Below are 23050 nucleotides of genomic sequence, written 5' to 3' on the forward strand. Positions count from 1 at the left end.
CTACACCCTGAACGGCGAATATGCTACAAAACCAAAACAAAAGCATCTAACAGCGAAAATTTTGCAATTATTGCTGTCACAAATGTAAAGTCATTTATTTTTTGCCGTTTATCTTTTTGAAAATAGTATTTATGCACAATTTGCTATAGGTACCTTTAGTTGCAAGATACTATAATATGTATGTTAAGGCATGGCTGAGCGATCGTTCAACCAAAATACAGCCATCATTCATGTTTGCAAATAATAATTATGGCGGGACTTTCTAGTCGCTAGTCGGTAGTGTATGGCGTGTGTTTGTCGATCGTGATCTCGCCGGCACACTTCAATAGAGAGAGGCGAGAATGTCCCACGATGACAATATCTCGTGAAGTAGCGAGTGTGGTACTTAAAGTGCTAATACATCCGTTATAAAGTCAAGACGATGTCAATAAAAAGGTTTGCCTATATTGTATATTATTTTTTCCTTATTTAATTGTGTGATAGCACATCTTTCAAATACCTAATTGATTTTGATACTGATTATACATTTTTTTTGACATGCAGTTTCTAGCTGTAATACATTTAAATGTAAGATTATTAATTGTGTTTGAACTTACGGAAAAAAACAAAGCTGAAAGTAATTCTTAATCATAAAGCAGCGTTCAATGTGTTACTATGGGTATGGTATCAATTTTACCTATGTACTATCACTAATCACTGCTATCGAGGCACCCCACGGCTTGGGCCGCGGCTGAACTCGCCTTTGCTTCCGCTGCCACCGGTCACAGAGTCGCTAGCGCGCGTCGCCGCCGCCTGTGTGTGCCGAACTCTTCGCCTAACTGCGGAACGAAAAGTTTTGAATCAAGAACGCGTTCTCGCAACAATTTTAAATCAACTTTTGTGTTTTTAATTTTATGACATTGCGGATAAGTGTTTATTTTTTTATTGGACCGCAACGGTGAGTGTTTTTTTTTAATTAATTGACAACATTGATTTTTTTTTTCAGTGATTCTTAACTACTTCTTTTGTGATGAAATGATATTTTTTTACTAGTCAATGCTAATAATTATAATAATTATGGGCCTAATTAATATTAGTAAAATATTCGCAACAGTACTACAGTAGATGGTATTGTAGATCTCACTTTTGTTTCTGCAAATTATGACTGAATGTGTTTTAAAACGTTGTGATTTTTTTTGCAATAACTTATGTAAAAATACATAGACCTCGAAATTTATTATAGAAACATTTTTGATACACGCGTGTAATCTATGTATTTTACAATTATTATAGGTAGTATAGGTAATGTGTAATTAATGCCATACTTTATAAATTTGCCAAATTCGCAGCAGTAGATACATTGTGATAATTCGTATTTATTCACAATTTAAAACAAAAACCATGTTAATTTTGTGTTAAAATAAACTTCAGGGCTTACCTCCTTATTGCAAATTAAAATATTTTTATAGGTTTTTAATATTCATGTAATTGCTTATAAGTACTTAACTTCATAATTGTGTCTATTGACCGAATTATTCTCATGGTTTTATCAAGACAATGACATTAAATATTATACAAGTTTTTGTTACCGTGACCGTGGGTGACGAAAATTAATCGATGTGGTAACGTGTCATTAAACCTGATTAGGAAATAGTATTTCGATTCAAACCGCATACGCCATAAAGCAATCATAGAGAGCAGTACTCTTCGCAGGTGTAAAGAGGTCAACACAATATAAGTTGTCTACAAAGGTTTTTAAACTTCCAGTAAGAACCTTACAATTCGTTCCAAAATCAGATAAAGAACTTGGGATCATTATTTACAAAGTAGACAAATCGATTTTAGATTCGCTTACAGTAGACGAGCTGGGTCAAACTAATTTAACAAACATCACTCAGTACAATAAACTTTACTGAAAGGCGAAAGCCTAATTTCGGTAGATTTCACTAATAAGCGTCACACAATTACCATTCATTGCCATAAAAAGGAGTTTCCGAACAAAGTTCTACTTTTAATTCTTCAAGCAGTGACATTTATATGTTCCATTTGTAATTTTCAAAATAAACCACAGATAACAATGCGCATGTAAAAAACAATGTTATCACATGTGCGATTATATTTGCCTAAGTAGATACTGGCCGTAAATAATGGATATCAAGTGATAAATACAATTTTATCTAATTAATTGAATTTTTGGACGTAATGCTTTAGAGATTATGAGTAGTTTTTTATCTTCCATCAGATTAATATTTTTCGTGAGGGGCTTGCTTAATAGATATTAAGTTGGATTATTAGCAAAACAAAAAATAAAATATACTAGAGGACCCAACAGACGTCGTATGTAGACATGATATTCCAAGCAATATTAAACAAAATATGGAATGAAAGTCAATTTCATTTTTCTTTAGTTGGAAATAACATATTTTTTTGTGAATCTAAATCATAACACATACAAAATCGTTCAAATCAGTCCAGCCTTTTAGGAGTTCAATGACAATGGACCCAAAGATTTAGTATCTTTTGAATAATGACCGAGTTTTATAGGGAAAGCATAAGTTAAACTTCTTAAAAAGATTGTTATTTTAGATAGCATGTTATTTTACCCTTGGTGTAATTTCTATATATCCACAATTTAAAAAAAAAAACAAAATTACGTTACTCGCACATATTATTAAAAGCCGGACATATCTGTAATAAGTAAATAACTTCTTAACAATCAAATATGTTTCATATGCTTAAACAACACTATCTTTACTACGTAGAATCTTTTTATATGCACTTAATCGTTTTAAGATCCAGAATCATCTGTCTTGTTTCAGTTTTTATTAAGTGCCTCTTTTTATTTTAATAATATGCTAAGTCATGGATTTTGTTGCTTGTCATAAACCTGTCCGTTCAAAAACTTCTTATCTTAAATAAAAAAGACTTATTCCTTTTACAAACTTATTTGATGTCTGTCATTACACAGTACAGTACAGTTTTAAAAAAAAGAAGCTAGAAGATTTTTCAAAAGTGAGAAATAAGAATAAATAAAAATTGTCATTAATAAAAATAGCTAACAAATTAAAACGAAGTATCTATTATATTTTTTCTTTGACTTTCAATAATTGGTTTACAAATAGTCGTTTTACTAGCACAATAGCACCATAAATGTTCTTTATTCAATGTTCATTACGCATCCAAAGCACGCTTTTGTTTTTTTAAACGATGGGCATAGTCGTAACTTATAGTATGCACATTTAATTAAATGAGATATTGGCACTTGACAGTTACGTGTCGAAACGTAGGATTAGTATTAACGATATGAAGACTTATGTTCAATATCATTATCACACTAGTTATTCGTGTGATGTTAGACACACTTTCTTAAAAAACAAAAGGTATCTGCGGTCATCTGGTAATTGTTTGCAACATTAGGTGTTGGCTAGCTTTTTTACCAGCCTACCTGAAAAAAGAGAGCTATAATAATTTTCCCAGACTTTATCGATGGATTAATGATACTCTTTTTTCATCCTTACAGACTTAACGATTGATTGCTTTTTGAGTATGTCTTCAGAGCATTTTTTTTAACAACTGCTCTATTCATCCACTTGACTACAATGTTACTACAAATGTTCTTATTTCAATTTACTTAATTAAATGTCCTTAGAAGTACGGTAATTGAGCGGATTGAGCCAACTAATTATATACGAAGACAGATTGAATTTCGGAAAAGCAAGGATCATGCGTAATTATTTAAGCATCGAACCCTTTACTGCACTCTTTTTCCCGGTATTTAGTCCCGATCCACTTCCAAGAGATGGGAAACTACGTAAGTAAAACCGCAAGGAGTTATGATTTGAATTAATAAAAGATTTATATGCAAGGTGTTCGATAATAAAACGATATCACTAGAAATTACATTGAATATTAATGATCGTAACAAGGTTGATAAGGATTATGACATACTGTGTTGAAAACGTGATTTATTACGGTAATCGGGTAAACGTATGTAATATTACTCAGTAAGTTATGTTTTGATAGATTTGTTAAGTAAACAGTTTTGTGTAAGATAAATAGAAAATTCATTTTTGGATTAATAACACAAATTCTTAATTGGTATAAGGACATAAAGTAGAGATAAAAACGACGGCACCCTTCACCTTTTTCGATTGTATTTTTTTTTTGTTTTTGGTAGCCATACAATATTATGTCGTAGATAATAACTAGGTACGACTTTGTGATGCTCCTTATCAGGAAATATACAAAAAAATTTTTTTTGATAATCTAGGTACTTAATTCGACTACATTAAATCAAGATTACCTTACCCAAAAAGATAATTCAAGTGAAAGATATTCAAACAATCCATACATGCATGTGACATGTAACAAACAATTTTATTTACGTGGGAGAGTTTGAAGAAAGTTAGTTACATCTGAAAAAGACGCCATTGTATTAAACATATTTATAATGTGAATGTAACCTAAGCTTCAGTGTGTTAACCTTGGTTCTTGGCGCGAAAACTCATTCTTTTGTTTATAATAGTTTTTATATTCCCACAACACGAGTTTGTGAGTTATTTTCTCGGCATAAAGAAACCTGTCTGGGATTCAATTAAGCGAAGATAATTTATTTAGTGTTTTATTTATTTAAACTTTGTGTGCACAATTAATAGCGGTAGACTTGATGCCTTTCTCTACATAAATATCTACCAAGGACACTACCACCCATAACATCTAAATGGTGGCGAAATGCGTTGTTCTACCTTATTTATTTGCTTTTCTCCCGCATTTGTTTCTCTATGGGCCGATTTTTCAATCATCAGTTAACTTTTATCTGTGGAATAAATATGGCCGTTTGACATATTTTTCCCTACAAAAGCTGTCAAGACGTCAAACATATTCGTCGAATAAAAGTATAAAAGTTATCTGGCGATTGAAAAATCGGCTCCTAGCCTGAAGAAGTCAAAGAACATGGTTAACCTTGAATTGGTTGCCAATTTTTTAAAACTAATCAAGACTTCGTTCTTTGGCAATGTCAAGGATCCAATAAAACTTAGACTACATTTAAATAATTCAGATCCACTCACTGCCTACGTCAATGGTAATGACGTACGAAGTTTAGTTTTAAGAGCTTTTCTTATTAAAGTGCGAGGCACGGGCAGAGAGCATTCTGCCCAGAATTGGTAATTAGAACCTTCTCATTCACACCTCATTCCGTATTTGAAACAAGTGTCATTATGATAATGAGAACATCGATACTACAATATATAATCTGTGATTAATGTTTTTGCCAGTACAAGTACAGTTGACCGGAACGTTATTGGTAAAAATAAATCAACTTTACCGGTATATATGCTTCGAAATTTTGTAATAATATTGCAAAAAATATATTAATTGTATGCGCTCGATTTTACGTTGTAATTGAAAAGCTTAATTTATATAAATCCTTGATTAAAGTCATCGATCAATTGCTATCAATTTAGGTATTATTAGATAATTTTATGCTAGTATTTAAAATCTTAGGATAATTTGTTTTATCTTGTGTTATCACTATCACTGTGCCTAAAATCATGTGGGGGTATTTAGTACAAGAAAGACAATATTTCATGGAATCCTCACAATTAATTGAAAGCGACCTACTTCTAAGCAGGCAGTAAAATTAAATCCAAATGAACAAAAAACTTTGTCATTTAGCGGTAATGTAGTTCATAATTTTCTAAGCTAGACAGTAATTTTCGTAGGAAAGCACGCGAGATCTAGAACTTTCTAGTTATAAGTAATCATACTACTTTCATCTCATTCAGTCTCCTAAGATTCATCATGGATTATACTGCTTTTGCCTTAATGACATAAACTTTCAGATTGATAATATTAGATATTTATTAAAAAGCCCTCTTTAGTTAAAGATTGCTTTGTTGAAAATCGTAATTCAAAATATGTCTTATAAATTATGTACTTATTGCATCTCCAATATACTTAATAAGCCTACAAACACAGTGTGAAAAAGTGTAGTGCATTACATAAATAATTAGTTTTTTCCGCTGATTCTACCGAGTGAATGTGGTTTTCAATAGCAAAAATCCTCTTTAGCACTCGATGTCAATCCAGAATGCCAGCGAAAACCACACAAAATTCCATCAAAATTGGACAAGCTGTTCAAGCATGAAAGGGTCGACAACAATCATTTATCCTCAAATCTTTCGCCTTTAAACAATTTTAAAGGCTGTTGGGTTGTCGTAGTTCATCAATTTAAGCAGTGATTGTATTTTTTTTTCAAAATTGTTTGCAAGGTTAGTCCATAGATATTTCATACAAAAACCTGATTACCTAGCCGTCTAACTGGTAAACTTTTTGTCACCGCCGTTTAAGGTCATATTTAACATCAAAACTAAAATATCATGGTGATTTTAATATTATAGTAAATTAATCAAATAGCAGTGTCACATATACAAGGATAATGTGTTTTATACGCATGCGTATAATATTTCAAACTTAGCACTCATTTTTATAGATGAATGATGTTTTTTTAAAGAACCCAGTAACTAACGTAGTATTTAAGACGTTATTTGATTTAACGTAATAAACAATATTGAAGTTAGTATACCAGGGCCCCGATTCTGCTATTTGCAATGGCCGATGAATGAATGACAATTGGATTAAATTTGAAATTAGAGAATAGGAATCTACTCTCTTAAGTATTTTGCCAATATAATAATTGGAAGTTAATTGTATTGACCTTGAGAGTACCGTCCCGTACTGAATTTCCAATCATTGTGCAGAGAATATCTTAAGTGAATACGAACATTGTAATAGGCCAAATTTTATTGATCCATCTGCCATTGTAAAAAGCAAAATTGGGGCCCTGATGATTAAACCTATCTACAAGAGGAATCAATCATTATGTAGTTAGCCAAGATGCCAAACCAATCTTTAGTATCAACTAATTAAGTTTTAATAACAGCAATGCATTTACTCCTCAGATCATAACTCTTGCAAATGTCATCACGCTGTCACAGAGTCATAAGAATAATTAGAGCGCTTTATTTTTAATTATGCGTTCCGATTTACGTATTTATAAATAGACTCTCTTCGTAATCGGTCAATGACATGGGAAATTTGATGCAACGCCAGCGGTTCCGCTTACTTCGGGATGCGGACATTGTTAGAAACCTGTGTTAGCATAAATTATTATTATTGCATTGTTAGCCTATTGTAAAATAAAAACCAAGATAATTTTATGTTAAGTACTTATTGAAACGTAATAAAATATTATTTTTTAACCCTGTAGACCCATTGTTAAGATAACAATAGATGTGAGCAATAATTTACTGTGATTTTAGTAAGACATCAGAATGTTTTTCTATTCTTAGTTTTTTTTATTTAGCCATTACTGTCCCACTGCATGGCAAAGGCTCCCTTAGGTTCTATTCTTATTAAATGTTTTTAAATGTCAGAAGCATCTGAAGGTAATGATATAAGAAAAACTTGAGAGAGAGAAACCGTAGAAGTGGATATAGTTGTAATAGTGTGAAAGCACGATATATGGCGATAAACGAAATTTTTCTTCTACTGAGGTTTTTAAGTAAGTATTCAGGCGAAAATCACTCATCACGTTCAGTTTCGGCTATAATCCGCTAAAAAGATAGCAGATTACAAATCAGAAAACATCTGCACATCACCCCTCAGGCGGAGTCACGCGGCGACCTTGTTACACAATTCAATGGTTCCTTTGTGAGTTCATTGATAGCAGCTCGACTGACCAAGATAAGCGGTCAAGAACAAAACGATATGTGTTTCCAGTAGGTGACACTCTCATTTGTGATACCTAGAATATATTGCACAACGATATAGGATAAAGAACTTATCTAACCAGTTTCAATCAAAATTGCTCAGGATGAGGAAAATACTAATGTCACTGGTATTATTAAATAAATTTATTTTATAACATAGAGCATGTTTAATCAATTTGCTCTATTTTGAGTGTCTAAATTTTTTAGTTTATTCCCACTTAAACTTTTGTTTTTATAACGTTACTAGCTGACCCAGCAATCGTTGTGTTGCCGATTTTTTTTTCTAGTTGTATGTATTTTTAATGCCACATTATAAAAAAAATAAAAACAAACGATTTCGTCCAAAAACTGAAATATTTTTTTTTAGTGTGAGCAACCCTTATCTCTTAGGGGTATGAAAAATAGATGTTGTTCTCTTCTCAGACCTACCCAATATGTATACAAAATTTCATAAAAATCAGTCGTTTCGGAGGAGTACGGTAACTAACATCGTGACACGGGAATTTTATATTTTAGAAGATTATACTGACCTGCTTTAGCGGTCTATTCTATAAAAATAAAATGATTTATTTATGATGTAGACCGCAATTTATTCACAGTTACGACCTACGAATTGAGAGAAAGTGTTCTTAATTCAAAAATCACAACTCCAAAAAAAAAAATCCGACCTTCATGCTTATAAGTTATGCACAGCCCACAGGCATATTAGTAGGAAAAGCGTATTGATTGACGACTGACGCGTCATTGGGAGAGATAATTACGATAGTAGTAGTTGATTACGCGACATACAACTCAAGGCCGAGATGTGCCTGGCACAATGATTACCGGCGATACTGGCACACAAGACCCCCATTACTGTCGCCATAACGGTCAGCAATGCCAATGTTTATGAAACAAGATGCGTTGTTGGAACCCAAGTGTTATAGGAATCATGTGGTTCACGATTGCATGTGGAAATCAAGGAAATGTTGATCCTGAATTATGTAGATATTGTAACTAGGTTGGTAGCATGTACTAAATGAAGAAAAATGTTGGGTAAGTAATAAAATTGATTGCTTTAAATCGTTGTGGTTATTTGGTATCTGATCGAGTTCCATTTCATCTCTTAATTTCGAAACTTGATTTGTCTAATAAACATAACGGTCTTTAAACATACCGCATCAAGAAAGACAGCTATTGAATCTATTTACAATTCTAAACTCCCTAGAGCTTCAAGTTTAAATAACGGTGAAAAAATTAACTAAGAAGAATGTAGGTTGTACATTCTGCTCGTAAAGAAGAGGCCAGAAAAACAATAAAATTTTGAAAACATTACAAAATAATGGCTGTGGTTGTAAAGCTATATTTCATGGTGTGTGAGTTTGTTGTCGTAACGTAAATCTCGGTGTTGTGGCAATAAATAATATTACATTGTTGAAATCATTGGGCCCAAGGGGAATCTGATATGTGAAGGTGTGGCACACAAATTTACACAATTCGCTTTTACAGTTTCGCAAAAAAATAACCCTTATAAAAAATCTAAATAAAGTAATCCTATATAAATTCTTCATTTCTGTCTGTGCGAAATTATTACAAGTATTTTTTAAACTTTATAAAGCAATATTTATTTTTATGTAGATTGAAATACTTATATTTTAATCTAGGCTACCCGATATTGTCAAAAACCGCAAATGATTAGATAATAACAATGAAACATGTGTGAACTTATCAATCGATAACGCGCCATCAGAATAATAAAAACTCCTGTTAAATACAAAATTCAAACACACGTAGTGTTTGAATTTGTAGTTTTTTTTATTTATTTTTTATTTTTTAATTGCCACGAAAATAGTTAAACATGTGACAGACTGCGTAATTGCCTCATCAATTTAATTGATTCAATTATTTTTATATTGTTTTATTTAAACGCAATTAAGGCAACCGACAAATCAAACCTGTTGATATTTAAATAATGCAAATAAAACTACATTATAAGTAGATTTAAAACTCGAATCTTTCAATATTTAAAAGTCGAAACGATTAGCCTGAATACTTGTGGATTGCAGCATCGCATCATATGATTAACCTGCTTGATACTTACCTCTTGTTATGATAATTGAATGCCTGTTATATTCAAGTTCACAGCACACAATGATTAGATACAATCAAACCTATATCTAGGTACAAGTTAAGTACATCAGAGTACGTAGCGTACGGACCCTAATTCTGCATGCAAGCTTATACTTACTTTTCAGGATGCCTGCCTGGGCCCCGATTCTGCTATTTACAATGGCCGATGAATTAATGGAAATTGGCTAAAAATTACACTTTTTGTTTTCTCTTAAGCATTTTTCCTTTACACGATAATTGGAAATTTAGTATGGGACGTTACACTCAAGCTCAAAACAATTATTATTGTGTTGGCATAATGTTTAAAAGAATAAGAATAATTACAAATTTCATCCGATTGCAATTCATTCATCGGCCATTGTAAATAGCAGAATCGGGCCCTGGCATCCTGGCAAAAGTGAGTATAGGCTGATAAATATGTTTCCAAAAGTACACTGCTTTACACCATCCTCTAAAAGTCTAAGAGTATTTCTCTATTATACGATTTTCGCGAAGAAACGGGTGAAGAAATCAGTCAAGGTCTTTGAAAGTTCAACAGCGTGACAATGCGTCTAAATCTATACGCAACTATGCTTTAGGTTTTTGACTATAAAGGTTACAAATAGGTGGATCAATGTTGTTTCTGCTTCTTGTATCGGAATATTAGAAATATTTAAAACTATGGAGGCAATGGTTATGAGAGTGTAATTTATTATTAGAATAAACCCTACAACCATCTCTTAAATAAATATTATTAAGAGTCTTGAAGGAAGATAACGCTCTACAAATGTATACTATTTATGTGCTTATAAAAAGTTTGCGATAAGAAAGATAATAATTTTTCGTTATACAATTAAGTATGTGCAAAAAAATCATATATTACAATTACGATTAAAATAACTGTCCCATGATCGAATAAACGATAAACACACATAACATGGCCAACTAAAAGTAACATAATATTTGCATAGATAATATAATTTTGTTTCTAAACGAATGTTACAAAATCTGTCGGAGACTGTTGGCTGAACACGAAAAGCAAGGTCCCATCGCCCGCAACATGGCGTAATACCGCCAGTGACGTCGAAACGCCATTACGAAAAACCTATTCAAATTTAGAATACTATTTAATATGGTGGATGGGTGAATCGAATTTGTGAAAACGTACTTGGTTTGTTTTCGTTTACGTTAACCTTGAAAAGTTTGTATCATGTGGTGCTAATAAGTTTACAATATGCAAAATGAGGTCAAAAAATATTTACTTTTAGTCATGCATGGTCTTGACAAAATGTAAACAAGCAGCTTCGCATAATATTCACTTCTCAATTAGCGAGTCCTTCTTGAATAAACTACTCAGGTAAAAAAGATTTTATGAGGATTGCAATTTTAGTGTTAATTCATGCAGTAATGTTATAAACCACAAAATTGTCAAACTGCAAAACAGTTTGTTGGCATTTTCGCTCTTTTTCGTAACAAAAGGGTATTCTGATATGCAATTAAATAACATTTCCCTTATGTTGTCTGCCTAGAAATAAGAATCATATTTTCATATTTAGTAGAGTTGATTAGCCAAACACCAGATTAGACCTAGTCACTACGATGACGAATAAAATACAGCACTTTTTATAAAACAGTGTTCTGCGAATCACCATTTATGCGCTCACGAACAGAATGGATAAAAAAGTAAATTCTGTGCAAATTCTAATTATAATAGTTAACCAATTTAAAATGCTGGGTCATGATGCTGAAAAAACATTGAGCAAAGTTCCTTTACCAGCTTACATATACATTTATTGTATATCCCTATTAATTAAAGATTGGAAACTTAAACGAACTCGATGAAACAGTATGGATCATAAAACGATAATGTTATGATAAATATTTGCCTCCGCAGTGTACGGTTCAATGAACGGATTGACATGCACGAGAATATTGATAAACCCAAATCAGTAATCAATCCAATAAAAAAACTAGTATTCCCATTGAAAAAGCTGGAGAAACATTGTGATGAAGTCTGGAATTACCTTCGTCTGTTCCCTACGGTTCTGTTTCCTGAATAGGCCATGACGAGCAACCTATACTAACAAGCCACCATTGCTATAATAGCAAAACCATAGAATCAAAAGCATGATGCATAGAGTTATAGTAATAAACACTATTAAGCTTCACTTTGATTTGGTTACTTCACACGTTCGTTGATTAAAGAGAATACTATCATTCACTCGAGTATCAGCCTGTCTGGTGAACGTACTGGTGTCAATTACATGCCACTAGCTGTATGATATGACTATGGACAAATAACTGTAATAAATTGAGAATTGTTATCTATACATAGAGGTACTTGCGTTATAGCTGAAATGTATCAGAAAGACGAACACAAGCAAGCAAGTTTTGCATTCGATTACTCCCAGAAATATGGAAACAAAAGACTATTTATTAAATGTCAGTACCTATGCGAAAAGGGCAAATGTCAAAGATCGCTTTTAAAATAATATAATGCAGTCATATAATTACATACAGTCCTTTCTTTAAACAACTGACTGCCAGCACGTACGTGTGAAATTCTCAGATTTTTATAAATATGCTCTTAACAAAGTTATAAAGCGCTTTTATAGCTTAATTAAACGACGATTAAACAACAAAGTATCAACTGAAATAAAAATGGAAAGCCGGAGAAAGTTCAACATCGGATTAAAGATCTTGAGAGTTTGAAACAAAAGGTTTTGTTAGGTTATCCATGACACATTATAGCCGTAAGTCCATGATGTGGTGACAAAGGTTTTAGCCATGTGTAGCCGGGACCTGTCGTGCATATCAAGTGAGCTGAGGTTAACGAACGTGACTAATCTTAGTTTTGCATTTTTCTAAAGGTGTAGGACCTACGGTCAATAACATTGGCAGGGGTTCCTGTATCGATCGGTTAGGCTTTTGTTGTGTTTTGAAGAAATAAATAGAAATAGGCTTCCGTTTGAAGCAACACAAACCGTTGTATCAATGACAAGATTGAAAGTCCACGTTAAATAACTTGTATTTTAATGTTTTAGTAGACATTATTTTATTCTTTAAGGAACTGCTACCGCATAAGTTGATCGAAACGTTCGGTCCGCGGGTGACTACCTATGTCATAACGAGTTCCTCCGTGTTTCGGATTCAAATTGACGACAATAGACAAATTGTGAATCCAGTTGCTATTTATACATCTTTGACAGGCGTTAACCCATAACTCCTGTCAAAGATGTATAAATAGTCTGAAGCTAGAAAGTCTTACAACCAATCTTATTTAGGCGTAAGTACCATGTTGCATAGGAAACTGGGTTGAGGACTTGGGATGGGCAGGAGTTCCCAGTAAAAAAATGAAAACCGACACCAAAAAATTAGAAAAAGGCTAGGCTCATGATGAGTATAACACTATTTTTAAAATTCTGTCGATATTTCAGTATACTTTACATAGCTTTTGGAATCAGCCTATACTAAATTGATTTTAAAGCCAAATAAATCTTCCTACACTAATAATACACTGTAATATAAAGTGGCGTGTCATATTACAGCAGACATGACGCAGGCATCAATTATAAAAGAACTTACTGAGAAACGAAAGCACAAAAACTTTCTCTCGAGCCATACACATGCAACTTTCACACCAGTTATAATACAACCTCTTCAATAATTCGCGAACATTACTAATTATTCGATAATCAGAAGTCTCGCAAATCATCTTTAACAGCCGTGAGTTAGCTTAATGTAAATAAACTTTTACGTAATGTGAATTCAAATATCACCAACTTTCATTAAGTTTAGATGAGAAATGTAATTTTATGAACATGAAGATAACATCAGTGAACATAAGTTAACAAAAAACTTAACAATTTGTATTGACCAATTGAAATAGTGAGCAAAATGGTGATCTTAAATCCAACCTTTATACGACAAGAGGCCTGTGCCCAGCAGTGGGACATATATAGGCTGGTAGTATTATATGGAGTGGTATGGATAGATAATTTAATTAAATTACAATATAAATAAAAAGTCGGTTTTTTATTAACAAGGAACCTTACTTTATTCGTAATTTGAGTAAATAACACTTACGTATAAAACCTACTTACACACATTTTTTTTTATCTAGCCAATTACTTTTAAGTGCCATTAGCACGGTTTCAGATCAAGACAAACACTTCTAAATTGAAACTTATTAATGGATATCCGTTTGTCGGCTTTTCTCTTCAGAAAGATTTTAATGCTACGTTGATTAGACTGAATAGTGGTTGTCCCGACTGCCACTGAGTGCCACTTAGTCCCGAAAGAAGCCAAAAATTCTGTCAATCAGCCTTATTAAAGAGTTCAACTCCAAGCAGATCCTGACGTAGTTGAGAAAAGACAGATTGATGGTCTTCTTTATCCCTTATGCCTGTCTCAATAGGTAAAGAATTCTATGAAAACCTTGAACTTAAGTGTATATCAAGTTTGGTCTTTGTCTCCGCTTTAAAAAACAACAGATTTTTCTGGTTTTGGTATTGGTCTGGCCACGCTTTAACTCGTGACATTTAGGTACCTTCTAGAGTATGTTTGCACAGTAATATAAGTCGCATTTAAGAAGAAAACAAACAGCAGAATAATTATTTACTGCACGTGTTGCGAAAAATACACCATTAAGGGAAGTAAACATTTTGACGTGAAACTATGTACGTGCTTTTAACTTAAGTACTTAACAGACCGTTTGAAGATGTTACGTAAATCGCAATAAAAATGATATTCCCAAATGTTTGTAGAGAATACAAAACAGAATGATTACTATCTTTACTAAAATTATATTACTATGCTGATCGAATTGTTCAAATATTTGGAACCGTTATCCCAGCTAAATAATATGCAACCGGAATTGTCGAGGGTCTAAACGATTTCCGCGTTCGTTTTAGAATATGAAGAAACATGATTAGAAGAATTGGTACCTAAACATTAGCGCTCGAAGTAAACTGACTTGTCAATGGAACCTTAAATTTAGGAAGAAATTAAATTCGAGACATGTTTGTTTGAAAGGTTATTTTCATAAGAAATTTCTATAATCCTTGACGCTTCTAGCTTAAGGTTCGGTATAATTATGTAACGCAATATCAGAACAATTACTTCCTGGTACTTGCTATTGTTCTTAATACTTATTAACTAATCGTATTCAACGGTGCGGCCATTAAAGAAGCTATTAATTGTCTAGTAGTGAGGTGTGCGTGATGGGGAATATCACATTAGTCTCTACGGACGTTAAAGATTGTTTTATAATGACATGCTTTGAATATAACGAGACAAACACATTTCAGATTTTTTAGAAGGCAGAGATAAGCTCTTTTTGACCACAAGACCGCAAATATGTAGGTAGTACCTATGTAACTATTGATAAATTACACAAATAATATACAGTTGCTACAGGTACAGATAAAATGGTAGAGCTATCTTAAAATGAGCGTACCAATACTGAAGTATTATGAATGCTCTTTTCCTGCCTGATGCAGTTTTCATTTCGGAAAATAGGTTGCACTGTGATTGGCAGGATTATCGGTTTCTTAAAATCAAATAAAGATAGGTTAGGTAATATTGGTGTAATTTTGGAGCAATTTAAAAATGCAGATTGTCATAATTTACACTACGAGTCGATCTACGCCGTGCAGTGCATGTACCAAGTTTCCAGAACTGCAAATCTTATTAGGTATATGAGGAGTTTTGTTTGACACGTGTTTTTGTTTTGACACCTGAAAAAATGACCTTGTGAAAAAATGGACAATAGATACTATACCCATTTGTGTTGTGTTTAACTTGAAAGCATATGATAATGTTATAACAACACAATCTGTGTTTTAATGGCTTTCGTTTCGTATTTCCCAAACATTGAACCTTGATTGAAAATATGTTTTGATTGACAGTAATTGTATCGCATTAACGTGGGCTCAATGGAGAACTTTCGAGAGGTCCTTTACATTTAACCCTAAAATTTCTTTGATATTTCTAGAGGCTATTAATATTAAATGCTAAATGAAGCTGCCAAATCACGACAGCCCCTAAAGTAGGTTTCGAAACTAGACGGGCAATCCATAAGAAATTCTCGTAGATATTTAATTGCTACACGAAAGTTCAAAATATTATTAGCTATAGGTATATAACCCACTGCTGACCATAGGCCCCCCTTTTTTATGTATTTATGCTCTGTCTCTTTCCGTCACACGGGCACTATTTAATTTACTTCTCCTTGTCTCTCTAAATGGCTTCTAAGTCCTCTGCTTGTTTTTAATCTCGAGATGATCTAGCTAGGATCTGTTACTCAAAAAAGTAAAGGCACTTCGTAAGAAGCCTCCTGGTTGGGGGTAAGCTACGCATTCGACCCCTTAGTAGGACAAGTGTTTGTGTGATACACGACTGTTTGTTCTGAACCTGGGTGCCCTATGCATGTGAATGAAATGTTTGTGAGATTCCCCCAGACACAAAAGTAATTACGCACGCAATTCCTTAGTTCGGCAGTTAAAAAAAAGTTATGTTACTGGAAGTTATGTAGATAGCAAACATAGAGAGAATTTAAAGTTCAATATCCTCTGACAATTCATAATGACTAACACGAGTAAGGATCTTCATGAGCATTATTACAGCATCAATCATTATTACAGTCGGTAATTATGAACGATAATTTTACTACTGCATTTTCATTATTGCTACTAGTTATCTACTATGTAGCCAAAGTTTACACATTTGTATATTTCCCACATTTTGTTATCTCATAAAACCAGCGGTGTAGTAAGATAATTTGTAAGTTAAATGTAAGCTGGTGATGAATAATCAATTCGCCGATCATTGTTGCCCTTCTTAATATTATAACATACTCTCAAATTTATTTTTACAACGTTTAAGAGGCCTTAATAGATATATACGAAAGGCGTATTTATCAGGACCGCCCGACTAGTTTTGGAACCAACCGGAGTCCTTACTTAGGAGCTAAGTTGGCGGCATTTTCGCGAGTCGATCGGTCAGGTCATTCAGTACATACACGTGATTAAATCGTTCCCATTTTATTTAAACATTTTAACTCTTCAATTTGTTTAGAATAGAAATAATGCAAAGATTTTTCTAAACTGCAAATTTTCCTAATAATATAAGATTATATACTTCATACATATTAACTAGATTCGACTTTAATATTATTTTTCTACATTAAGGCCAAGGTTAACGAGATGTTAATAAGAATAATTATGTATGCAAACTTATGTAAATTTTATCAAAATCAACTACCCAAAATTTATTATCCGATGCGTTTTTGTCTCTTGTTGGTGTCTATGAATACTTATCTGTATTGGTTTCTGGCTTCTTTTCTTAATTCATAAGTTGGTTGTTCTGCTTTCGCACGAAGAATACTGAACCGATCGTCATGAAACTTTGCAAACATGTTCTTAGATTAGAAGGATTAGTTACATAGGGTTTGTTTTAATCAATTTAAAAAGAGGATTATGCTTTACAGGCTATTTACAGCAACATATTAGGCGTAGCCGCGGGCTTAGGCTAGTAGCGCATAAATTGAATGAGTGAACATTTTTTGTACAATTGTTTCCCTCTCTGTCCCAATCCCGACTCGCACTTGACCCGTTTTATTAATAGTAGACACAATAGTGGTTACTTATCGTGATATTAATTAAATAATTCACATTACCAGTAAAGCATTAAAGCAGATGCATTACAATACGATTGTGATAGTATAGCTAAGTAAGTAATAGGAATAAGTCAACCGGAATACATGACATCACGGTATGCAAGCCATGCTTGTGTACTTTACTGCAATACTATCGAACAATGAGATCTCCGCATTCTTTCATAGACGGACACATACTGACACGTGCAGATATATGGAAGCGGTCAGCTAGAATGTATTAATTTATATTGATGAAGATCGGTTATACTTTAAAGACCTTTTTTTTATAGATATAAATTACTTTCTCCAAAAACCCGGTCAGGAGCGAGTCGGGCTTGTGTCTTAGAGAAAAAAAAATAGAATAAGGTTTCGTTTACACCGGCTAAAGCACTCGTCAAATTCATGGCTGTACCAATTGTTGTTTTTTATTGATTATTTTTAGCAGCAACAGAAATACAACATGTGTTAAAATTTTAACTGGCCAGCTGTATCCTCTCATGACATGTGGTGACAAACCAACGGACAGGCAGCAGAAAATCAGAATCAGGAATAGGGATACGTTTTTGCCCTTTGGGATCGGCACCTTAATAATTACTCCTGACCAGTTTTGATAAACTACATCTGATATAGCTTCGCAAGTTAAACTCTCGTAACATCAGTAAATCTCTACATAATATAGTTTAAGCACACAAGCAAGTTGATAAGTCATACTTACCGAACCGAGAAGTCTTAATACACCTTTAAATAATAGAAACAATTTATTACTGTAATTAAAAAGACCGTTCCTACAATACCATAATACAAAATGATTTCCTTCTAAAGTTTGTTTTAATAATTACTGTACATAAAAAGAGGAAAGATTATCAAAAATAGTAAAAACAATATTCCTTGTTAATGATCACTACGTTGTTTGTTTTTTTGAGATTTGCGCATGAGCTATTGTAAAAATCAATCAAGTGCGAGTCGACTTGGGACTGGAACTACAAATGGGAGTAAAGAATAACAAATTAGCAACAGATGTAAATAATTTGTTAAATGATTGAGTTTTCAACAAACATAACTGAAAAGTGAGTGTATAAAAAAGGTGGGAAAAAATTAAACAAATCGAGCTACCACGGTTTATTCGATTCAGACGAACTGTGTCTGTAAAACTATACTTATGCAAAAAAAATCTTTTATATTAATAAAGTCTATGAAGTTACCTAAATATTTAAATTACTATATTACTGTAACAAAAGTATCTCTTGTTTGCAAAAATGGGACAATTTCGGTCTCGGCCTGAGCACAACGGAACGTATGGTCACGTGACTGTGCTTTGTTATGTAATTAGAGGTGCACCGATGTTATATAATTTCTATGCATGTCATGTTCGTGTCAGATACGGGAAGGTAAACCCTTTAGGGACTGAATAGATCTTAATTTTCTATGCAACAGCTAGAACATCATTTCGCAGAATGAATTTTGCGTTTACATTGCCAAAAAGTGTTTTCCCATACAGTTCAATCGTTAATGATTTTAAAGAACGGAAATCTAGGCAATTTCGTTTCGTATTGTCGGATAAAATGGATGAGATTAAATTTTGTAATTATAACATTCAAAAGTTGTCATTAAAATTTTCAATTAGCTTTTTGTCACGGTGAGCTTCAATTATCTATAGATAGGCTACATTATCTACTGTTTGGGCTGTTCCTGTTACTTTTCCTTAAATTACATAGCATTGATAATGTATCTTACGGTTTTAATGGAACCATACTGTTACTAGTCCAACCAGTATTTTTATAATTGACATAGGTTAATTACCACCTTCGGGACAGTAGCACGTTACACCACGATACATACAACGGAGCTTGGAAAACAAATCAGAAATACCTTTTATTGCTGAAACTCGAGATTTAAAAAAAACTCTTTGTCATTCTGCTTGCAAAGCAAATCTGCGTTTTTTCGGTTTAACAATTATTTCTCAAACTTGTTCGTTGGCTATAACAGGTGTTGCTTCCTACAATAGTGTTTTTTTTGACATTGACATTTGACATTTTCTACAACCCATACTTATACCGGCATAATTCTGTTAGAGGAATAAGTCAGAGGCTGGGGTTACCAGGAATTCATTTGTTGACACTCAACTAAAGTTGTATTATGTCAACATTCTCACTCAGTTTTGACAACATGTTGGTGTTGACAATACAACCACATCCTGCCCAATATTGGTTTCGTTCTGTATGTTGTAATATATTTGTGGATTTGAGAACGTCAAACAGCCAACGATACTTCTTTACGTCCTCACAGTCGGCTATAACTCGCAAGAGTCGCAAGTCAGGCACGTGGAGTCTGTAGAGACTAAGAAAACATACTATGGTGCATTTTACCACAAAAACAGTTCTTGGTATGTGGGTCAGTGCTCAGTACGGTCTACGAAAAAATAAAGAAAAATAATTATAACATCAATGCAAAGCGCCAGCAACTGTACTTATAGCCGAGTAGTGTAGGTCACCACGCCAAACCCACTGTGCGCAACGTGCCACGGTTTCGATCCCCGCGGAGGACAAGCATTTGTGTGATCCACTTATGCTTGCTTGAATTTTGGTGCCTTTGTGCAGATGACATGTATCACGACACAAGGCAAAATTAATTTAAATTAATAAGTGCAAATGTTATTTTAAAACATAACTGCTCTGAACTGAGCGCCGGTTTTAACTGTGTCATTCAACTAAAAGAAAAAGCTTTAAATTCCTAATCTAAAAAGCGATTTCTTCTAAACAATCAAACGTACATTAAAATCTATAAGTATAGTAAATACACATAATACACAGCAGATAACAATAAATTCGATTCGGTTTCGCTTTCTTTGAGCTTACCTGTCCATTATTTACCAAAGGTCATTGACATTACTTTCATTTACCATTGAGGTTCTATAACACTGAGTCCGGACGTGCGTTCATCTTTCGACGGCCTACATTACGGCTTTTGTCCCAAAAAGCACGTATTAGTCATCATACAACATTTGTATGGCAATTACTTAATGGATTTTGAAAGTGTTAAGCTAATTGTAGGTAATCTGTGTACATATTTACCTATTTCATTCCATAATTAAGACGAGGACCCCGATTCTGCTGTTTACAATAGCCGATAGGTATTTACAACAGCCGATATAGGAATGGCGATTGGATTAAAATTGAAACAATTCCTATTCCCTTAAGCATTCTGGCAACATAATAATTGGAAATTCATTGTATTGGCCGTGAGTGTTAATCTCCGTAAAGAATATTCAATTATTGTGTTGGAAAAATGCTTGGAATAATACGAATAGTGGAAATTTATTCCAATTGGCGTTAATTCATCGGCCATTGTAAATAGCAGAATCGGGGCCCTGTTAGTGGCAGCGTGACACTAAGCGGTTATTATTTATTAGATACATTATTGTATGATTATCTAGCGTATATCTAAAAAGTACTTAATTTTCACAAAAAAGTACTGTGTTACTATAGTGCTCAATTTTTTTTTATCACTTTACTTTTAAAATATGGAGTTTTATATCCTAGTAGAATTTGAGGGCTTTAATAGACATTTTAAAAACCAAAATCTCAACTTAAAATATTGAAGCCCCCGTAAAACACGTCTTATACTTAAGGTGCCTACGCAGTTTTAAATTCTTCAATTTACATAAGACTCGACCTTGAAATTAAATGACAAAAGGCATTAAAATATTGATTAATTAGACATATTTACATATCAAGTAAAACAAACCGAGTATTTACTTAAGGAAATCCTGCCAAACGAGATACAAGAAAAAAAAACTAAATATTTAACCACCTTATGCCATTAATTGTTCAGGAAGTAAATATTCATACCAATTAGGAATATCAGTAAAATCAAGAAGATGATGGAGACAGAAAAAACATATATTATGTTAGAGGTGGTTGCGATTAGACCAAACAGAACTGCTTAATTCAGTTTTGTTTCTGACTCTAAATTGGAATTATTCAGGAAATACTTGCTCGTTTCGGTCGTTTCAAGGTTCGATCATCATCATCAGCCTTTACTAACCTAGTCCTGGGAGTAAGCCTCCTTTGCTAATGCATGTATCCTACATCTCTTGCCCTTCGCATCCAACGTATTCTTACAAGCATCTCTTTCATATTCTCAATTCATCATGCACAAAAAGTCGAAGCTTGCACTCCGGGTATCGGCAATTCCGAATAGACCAACCAATCTCGAACAGCGTGGTGGCGCCAAACGTGCTTCAACCTAATCATTAAATAAATTCACCTGAATTAAATTAGCTCATTAAAGGTGAAGGTTTTATAAACAGCTGATAGTAATCTCCTCAAGGTTTAAATTGTTTATATTTTGAAATCTGTGAACTGCAATGGCTTAATTAGATACACTTATGATTATTATTATTGTAGGTGTGGACATTAATATCGCTAAATACGTCACTGCCTTGAGAAAAACTTTAAATTTAAGATAGTATGAACACAATTAAGCCATCATATGCTTTGATAGGCCATCTCAACATGGGAAAGTAGGAAGGTGGTCAATGCAATAAACTTAGTTCTAAACTATATTATTTACACTACCGGTCTTTTAATTGTTTGTTATCTGTAAGACAATGGATGAATCGCGGCAGTAGGCAAAGGAACTTGGTGAGATAAAGCTAAACTCTACATACGTAATGTTCCGGGCAGCAGTGAATGTAAGTAGGAATGATCTAATAGATTTTAGGAGGACAAAAATATTTAGGAAATGATTTTCTTCTTCCAGCTCCACTTTACCTGACTTGTTGACACGGTTGAATTGCAAAAATTCAATTCAATTTCGCCTACGAGAGACTTTTTTGGTAATTCGGGGAATTCTCATTGCCACTGACCTCCTTGGGAAATGAAGCGGGTAGTATCAGACACTTACTGACTAAACCTGAATCGCAGAGTCTATGATTTTTTCTGATTTAAAGTCTAAGTTAGCATAACCTGTAATTATTAGACGTTTTTTAATAATAGCTCATAATTAGTAGGTTTGTTACTAGAAATACAATCACTGCATAAGTTATTGCATAAAAATTATAAAAAAACAATGATTGACTTAAAAAAACTTGGCTGTCTAGCTAAACATTAAAGTAAAATTACATTTGATAAATAATTTGAAGAAGAATAGAATATTTTAATATTTAAACATGCGGTTTACATAAATATAATAACTAATCGCAGCACATAATATAATACCGTGACATAAGCATATATGTAAATGGCATTAGTCATTACCGAATGGCAAATTATCTAGGCAAATGGAGCCCCAAATTACATATTAAACTTTAAAAAAACAGTTTGGAAATATTTTTGTATAAGCGAATATTGACATAGTCTGCACTTTGTACATACTTTTTAGTTCATTAATACTGGTTTAATTAAATATGTACAAGAGATTGTTGGTCTAGTGGTTAGTTGCCCAGACGTTGTTCTCCAGACAACAATTTATGTGGAGACGATCATTTGTTTAGTAATTAAGTTTTACTCCGTTTGAGACTAGATGGCGTTGTGTGAAAGTCGACTATATTATT

At 33.2% G+C, this 23050-nt stretch overlaps 1 protein-coding gene across 1 annotated transcript in view; it reads left to right on the top strand.

The window, feature by feature from the left end:
• The first annotated feature begins 756 nt into the window (after positions 1–756).
• Positions 757–23050, top strand: part of LOC113501233 (long-chain fatty acid transport protein 4-like) — a 32936-nt gene continuing 10642 nt past the window's right edge. Inside the window, exon 1 of the mRNA XM_026882309.1 lies at positions 757–937. The gene's annotated coding sequence lies outside the window, so the exon portion shown is untranslated. The remainder of the gene's footprint in view (positions 938–23050) is intronic.

The sequence above is a fragment of the Trichoplusia ni genome, chromosome 15 (assembly GCF_003590095.1).
Source record: "Trichoplusia ni isolate ovarian cell line Hi5 chromosome 15, tn1, whole genome shotgun sequence".
In the NCBI taxonomy this organism is placed as follows: Eukaryota; Metazoa; Arthropoda; class Insecta; order Lepidoptera; family Noctuidae; genus Trichoplusia; species Trichoplusia ni.